Here is an 8,483-nt window from a genome sequence, read left to right as displayed (position 1 = left end):
AAAAATAAAAAAAAAAAAAAAAAAAAAAAAAAAAAAAAAAAAAAAGGTAAACACTCCTTTAACATTACGCTTTCCAAACATGTTCATTCTCTGACAATATTGATGGAAACAAAAAACTATTTTTAATCATTAATATTAATCTTCAAGCCTAAAAGTCAAAAAAAAAAAAAAAACAAAACTCCACGACAAAAAACCCTAAGGACAGTATAAGACACCACAACTAACACCATAATGAACCACAACTACAACAACGATGAACTGACACTATAACATCGATGCACAAATACTACATCTACAAGCCACAGCCACTATCGCAACACACAAAATTTACGATCGCCGTACTAACACAGAATGCATAACACTACCCCCACAGAATGAACACATTTACTACTAGCAATACACAACTTTTACTCTAAAAGTGCGAAAAAATGTACAACATAGTCCTATGATTTATAACCTCACAGCAGAGGGGATACCTAACTCCCCCCAACCAATGCACAACCCACAATACTATAATGTACCACACCTATGTGAGTTATATTATTGTTATCATCATTATTATTAGTCCTTACTATATTATTGTGTGGTTAGTACAATGTGTGGTTTAGAATAGATTTCTGTAACATTCCTATTGTATAGGAGATAATCAAGTAGTCTTAGAGTTATAGGATTCTCATGTAATTGTATTGTTGATCAATCAAATTATTCAAACTCATCTAGTATCAGCTAGCGTTATGAAAATCTCTCTCTCTTCCCAAACCAAATATTGACCAACTCCACCACCGAGCGTACGGTTGCGGCAAGCACCGTATCAGCTCCGGTAACCACCACCAACTCCCTCTCCTCCGCAGCACCCTAATGCACAACTCAAAAGCCTACGAAGCACCCCCTACTAAAATCACATGTTTATTAACAAAACTAATCAAAAGCATACTCCAACTAGCCCCCCCCCCCCCCCCCCCCCCCNGAGCAGTCACCACCCGTAAATTTCACTGTGGACCGCGCATCAAAACGACGTCATTTTGATTAATGAAAACAAATGGCTGAAACAGCCTCCGTTCCGCATAACTGCAGTTTTCTTTCAACACAACTGCAGTTCCTTTTCAACACAATTATAGTTCCCTTTCAAAACAGCTGCAAATCCTTTTCAATATAACTGAAGTATTAATTCATTCGACATTTTACACTCAAATATGTGAAATTGTTATTCAGTTTCCTTTCAACACAATTACAATATCGTTTCGATATAACTACAGTTTCATTGACCAATATACGCCCCTAAAAATGTGAAACTGTTATTCAGTATCAGTTTAACACAACTGCAATTCCCTTTAAACGCAATTGCAGCTCCTTTTCGATATTACTGCAGTACCCAACTCTGTTTAAAAAAATATATAGAGTAGTTAATAAAAACATTAAATCTTACTCAATGGACAACCCAGATTAGACCACTGATTCTCACCTTGAAGTGACTCTCATATGAACTAGACTACCCCTTTCTCTCTCTCTCTCTCTCTTTCTCTCTCTATCTCTCTCTCTCTCTCTCTCTCTCTCTCTCTCTATATATATATATATATATATATATATATATATTTGGGTGGTTTCAAATGAGATCAACCCATGCCTATAAAAAGTGATGATTAATCTTAGTTGTCCATATTAGGGTTCATCAATGTTTGAGGATTTTAGTAGCCCTTTTTCTCCTTATTTTTCTACAACCATCAACAATTGATCTATCCAAATAGATGAATCAGATTAATTAGTCATCACTTTTTACATGGGACTATAATAAAATCATGTTCTCGCCTGAGCCTCCCCATTTATATATATTTTGGGGCTTAGTTTAGAAAGTTTAGTTATATGAATTAGATATTTTGATACATTATGTTTTAAAAGATTATTTTATGGCTTGATTTTTTAAATAATTTGTGTTCCAACACATCAAAGGCATGCTTGGTTGAATTTTTTTTGTAAGTTAAATATCATAATTAGATATAATTGTCACAAGATACAATTATTTCGCATTAAATTTTAAAATTTTAGATATATTAATCGTTATGTATAATTAGATATATATAATTATTATGATAGACCAAATGTTGGTATTAAATTATAAAATTTTAAATATTGAAATTATCACAAGGCATAAAAAGTAAGGTTTAATTTTTTCACCAATAAACCTGATATATAATGTTAACTAACCTATCCTCATTCAAAGTTCAGCGGGTTTAGTTTAATTTTGAAGTTCCAATTTTTTGAATAAAATGTAACATATACCATATGATCAAACGTCGCCTAAACCTTCTTTAATTGAGATTCAAAAATAACTTAACCCTAATTAAATGTTTAAAAACAAAAAAAAAATATTACATACAATAACAACAATAATAGTAGTAGCTTATTGTAAGGTTCACCCAAACAATAAGCAGCCGGACAAAACCCAGCCATATGTAATTGTATATTTGTTTTTTTTTTATCCTAAAGTTTTGTTCTTTATTTTTTTTATATATATAAAATAAAAGAGACTAAAAAGCAACTCAAAAGAAAAAAGTGCACTTATCTTTCAAACAAAACGATGAAAACGCTTGTTTGTTCACATTTTATAAGCAGTGTGGGAAAAAGTTGGCGTTGGAAACGTAGCTCTACACTCCACTTTTTTCTTGTATTGATCAAAAAGAAAAAAAAATTAAAATAATAAAAATAAAAAGATGACTTTATTAAAGTAAAAAAATCCCCGGGCATATGCAAAAGTGCAAAACACCCCTTAGACAATACTTTGTACTTAGATTAGAAATTTTGCAACTGAAAGCTACCCGACCACAGCACACATTAATTTATTCACTACAATTCAAAGTGATCCATCATCAAAAAGATACACAATAATCAAAGTTTATGCATGATATGATATCTTAACGTAAATTATATCGTGTACCAAGGTCGATCATACGCATTATGCGGACATAGACCTGGTCTGAATTATATACATGTCGTTAGTATATTATGTACATGTAAATAAATTGCATGTACGTACATTGTATGTTAACTAAAAAGTGTACTTATTATGTTAACTGAAGACGCATAATATGTTAATACCATGTACATAATTTAGACATGATCCACAATGTAAATGGTGAACACTAATTCATGATATAACGATTGACCTTTTAACATAATAATTAAAGTATGGTTTTTCATTTTTTTAATATATATTTTTTTTCACTTTTTTAAGATTAAAATTAAAGTTGGAGGTTTACTATGTGTGTTCATTTTTAAGTGTCTTTAGTTTCTTATTTATTTTGGAATTATTCTCATTTATTACTATTATTATTATTATTATTATTATTATTATTATTATTATTATTATTATTATTATTATTTATTTATTTATTTTACCTTGATGTATTTGAGTTGAATTACATGTCACGTTAACTTTAAAATTACACGTCAGATAGTTAAGGGTCAGCTCAATATCTTGTTGTCGGTACACTTTCAATATGTGACATTGATTGTTAATTATACAAATATAAGTAAATATAACTGTATTTCTATTGACTAATGATTATAAATTTTATAGCATAGTAATAACAACTTGATCATGATCATTAGCCGTTTAGCATCATAGTTTAAATCCTTTAAAATAAAAAATAAAAATAAAAATAAAAAGAGAAAAGAATGTAATATAATTATATTACTAAATAAAATAAAGGTGATCAACAAATCCCATATCAAGATGCCATGAAAAGCAAAGACTTTGATGGGGAGACAAAAGTAATAGCATTACCACAAACGAACATCTTCCTTTAAGTATCACATTCACCTTTTTTAGAACATCAAAAATATCTATTATGATTACACCCTCATGCTTCCACTCTTTTATATATATATATATATATATATATATATATATATATATATATATATATATATATATATATATATATATGAATTATTAATAAGTTTATTATTTTATTACAAATTAATTAGAGCATTCTTATCAGTAGAGTTATTTTGCGATTTTCGAGAAGTTTTTGTAAGTGTGATTAGGAAAGAGAATATGGGAGGAAAGAAAAAAAAATCAAAAGCAAATTCTGAATTTTTTTTTTTTAAAAAAAAAAAAAAAGAAGAGAAAAGTAATATAAAAGTCAGTGGGCCACTTTGACACGTGCCTGCTGGGGCACGAAGTGCGCCCAAACGCACACTTCAGACGTTTGTTTCTTCTTTTTTTTTTTTCTCCCATTTTCTGACAAGAATTAAGTTTTTGCAGAAAATTTATTTCTTCTCATTTTGGCCTCCAAATCAATTCACTTTTACAACACCAAATTAATAAACTAATATAAACTCCAAAATACGTGTTGGTGTGGATGCACTTATATAAAATCATATGAAGGTATGAAAATTTTGAAAAAAAAAAAAAAAAANCACTTATATAAAATCATATGAAGGTATGAAAATTTTGAAAAAAAAAAAAAAAAAGCTTCTGGTAGCCTTATAATAAGTGGATTGATTTGATTGGATTGAGGTGAAAGTATGCTTTGCTTTCTCCTTTTTCTCTTTATCTTTTTTGTTTTCCTTTTCTTCCCTAGCTAGCTTGTTCTTGCAAAACCAAAAAGTACTTCTTCATTAAGTTTGAAACACATGTGCATATTATAAGGAATAATTCTTTTTGTTTTCTGAAATTATTATCCATAACTCTTCATCCTTAGTACCTTCACCCAGCATCATGATAGGATGGTTACACAGCAAATTACATTTCTCGTCCTTAAATTATAAACACATATGTATATTGCTCAAAACATGAATCCATATATGATATACAAGAAGCTAGTCCAAAGCATTACTTAGCTTCATATTTATGATATATTCAAATTTCAATCAAATTGGTCCATCCAATCAAATTAACAGTGAATATAATATTTTATTCCAAGTAACAGAATGCATGTTTATATTTGTTGAGCCATTGAGTTACTGTGATTTACCTTTTTCTACGTACCTTGTCGGACCGAGGTGTGGGTCAGGGCCCTTGAATTGGGATTCAACCTTTTGGGAGAATAAGAATACATGCCTATTTGGAATAAGAATAATACTGTAAGACTTTTCCCTAATACAATATATATATTATATATTGTGGATCTTAATAATGTGGTGCAAGTGACTAGGCCCATTAAGTTACAGGTTTGAGTGGACATCTAGGTTTAGTCCAATTCACTATTATGCCTATATAAAGTCTGCATTGATGGAATGCAGGACAGACAATATATAACATTAAGTTATGGTACTCATACTGCTTAGATTATACCAGTACATAACACCTTAAGTTATAGTACATAACACCTTAAGTTATGGTACTCATATTGCTCAGATTATACCAGTACACCATCTAGGGTACTAAAAGCCTGCAGATCTACCGTTCAAGAGGCAACACAGCAAGGCATCAACTATGGCTGGAGATTAACACAACTTATGCTTCCGCTACTACGAGGTTAAGTTTCTAGTAGATTAATTCTGCATGTTTAGACAGTATTATTGATCTTACAAATATATGCCTATTAATTTGGTAACATAATAAAAATTAATTAATAATTACCTTTAATTAAGTCAAGTAATAATTAATACAAAATGAATTTGATTTTATGATTGTGAGCAAAATTAATCAAATTAATGATTTAGTCAATCTAATAAAATAATTTGATAATTGTTATTAATGTTTATATATTTTTTCCATTCTAAAATTACTCTCTTATGAGGGAATTGGAAGGTAATCAATGCAGACAACAAAATTCTTATGTGAAAACTTTTTTGACTAAACCGGATTGAACTCAACTATATACGCTACTTTTTATACGTGTGTACACATAGGGTGAGAGGGTTACGTTTCCCAACTACCAACTAAATCAACACGAGAAAACGACTAAATCCCCTCTTTATATACATGTGAGTGTGTGTGTGTGTTTGTTTTACCTTCTTTTAATCAGTGGATGGGAACCCAAAAACGAGAGGCCTAGGAGCTATCTCGAACAGTTGTTATATCGTGGAACATGGTCCAAAAAACGACACCGTTTTTTTAAGTAAATAAACGGTTGTCATCACATTTTAACAGAGCTCCTTAAATGAAACTAAACTACAGTTTACAAAGCTCCTTAAATGAAACTAAACTACAGTTTATTTAAAATGATATTACCTCACATTTGTTTTTATATAATCAAAATGAAACTGTAGTTATATCGAAAAGAAACTGTAGTTGTGTTAAAAGGAAACTGCAAAGTATATAAAATGAAACTGAATAACAGTTTCACATATTTGAGTGTATATTTTCCAATAAAACTGTAGTTATATCGAAATGATACTGTAGTTGTGTTAAAAAGAAACTGCGGGCAGTATATATAAAATGAATCTGACTGTTTTTCATATATTTAAGTGTATAATGTCTACTAAAATTGTAGTTATATTGAAAAAACAATGTAGTTGTGTTGAAAAGAAACTGCAACCTATATAAAATGAAACTGAAAATATTATTTTATTTCCAATTTATTTTATGAAAATCGTAATTCATACATTATACGTACACAAGTTTCATGAAATTTCTCTAAAACTTTCCATTTTCCATAATTGACTTTACCCGACATTAAAACGTGGGAGAAGGAAATTAAAGTATATACTATTGACGCTAACTCGGAAAAGGAAAATAAAAATAAAAATAAATAAATAATTTACATATAGCATATAGGAATATGAGCTTAATTCTTAGGCCGCAATATACATTAATTAGTCAACCACGATATGTTCATTGTTGACTTATAATATAATCTTGATAAGCATAACCATAATTGCTAATACTAGTAATGAATTAACAAGTATTCCAACTAAATACAATCATACATATATATAATCAAGTGTGTGAAATATGATTTTCGTACCAAAATATCATGAGTTCAATTCTTGTCTAACACGCTCTTGGTTGAGTCTGTCACACATGATCATTCTAATGTTTTTACCTCTCATGTGTAGTTTAATTTACAAACTATTACATATACAGAAGTGGAGTTTACCTAGTGCACACCTCGAGTGATGGATTTGAATTTTCCTCGTCATTCAAAAAAAGAATTAATATCATTTTTAATCTTTCGATAATAATGTTATTTTTACTTGATTTATTGGTGAAAAAGAAATCATAACATTTATGTCATGTAACAATTATATTCAAACCTTTGAAAATTTTGTCAACTTAATACCAGACTTTCGTGTCTTGTAACAATAATATCGAATTATCCATAACAGTTATATCTAAATTATTAAATAATTAAAATTTAGAATTTTAAAATTTAATTGTTGTATCTTGTGAAAATTATATTTTTTAAATTAGATTTAAATGTCAAAAGATACAAAAGTTTGGTATTAAATTATCAAAAAAATTTAAAATTTGGACATTAAAGCTTAAAGACAATATATATATATATATATACTCATCAACTATCAATTTTAATAGTTTTATGAATTGACCAAATTCAGTTGAAAATGTCCAAATTAACATATTCCTACTTTTAGAAATTTCACTAAATTTTACTTATCTACAACTGAAAAGCTTATTATTATTATTATTATTATTATTATTATTATTATTATTATTATTATTATTATTATTATTATTATTATTAAACTTTGTTGATTCAAAAAGTTGAAAGACTAAATTTAACAAAACTAATAATTAAAAATAAAAATAATTAAAATATAGTTAGTATTAACACTATTGAAAAGTATTTATTGAAATTAATCTATCTACTATACATATATTGAATACTATTTCTTTCTTAAAAATATTACTCTTCCTATCTCAATTTGTGTCTACTATTCAATATTTTTTTAGAAGACTAGTCAATAGTTAAATCAATTGTTCTTTTTCACTTATCTTTTAACATTTTTTATGGTTTAATAAAAATTTTATTATCATTTTTAAATATATAAAATTTGTGTATTAATAATAACTCAAAAAGTTAGTCATTTGTTTAACCTTTTGTCATTTAAAAATGATTAACATGTAATTTTATCAAACTCTTAAAAAATGTAATTAGAATATTCTTTTTACCTATTAATTACTTGCTATTGTACATGATGTTAATCCAACTTCTACGTCTAATTTTTCTTGTAATAAATGATTAATGAGTATAAAATAATTTAGTAAAAATTATACAATTAATCTTATGTAAAAATCATAAGAACATAAAATAAAATAAAAGGAGATTCATGCTTTATGAGAATTTGTCTAGAACGTGAATGAGAAGTTTCACTTAAGACTTGCTTTTAACAATATGATAGGGTTTGATTCCTGTCACGAATATTAATAATTTAAATTTGTGTTAAATTTATTGTATGTAAAAATGTACATTTTGATATTAATTACTGTCAAAATTAAATTTTTAGAATATAGTCCGGGCGACGCAGAAAACCTAAGTTAATATAATGAAATAAAAGTAGGAAATTTTGCAGTT

This window comes from Ipomoea triloba, chromosome 10 (assembly GCF_003576645.1).
Source record: "Ipomoea triloba cultivar NCNSP0323 chromosome 10, ASM357664v1".
NCBI lineage: Eukaryota > Viridiplantae > Streptophyta > Magnoliopsida > Solanales > Convolvulaceae > Ipomoea > Ipomoea triloba.
The sequence above is the reverse complement of the archived record's forward strand: the minus strand, read 5'-3'. Positions refer to the sequence as shown.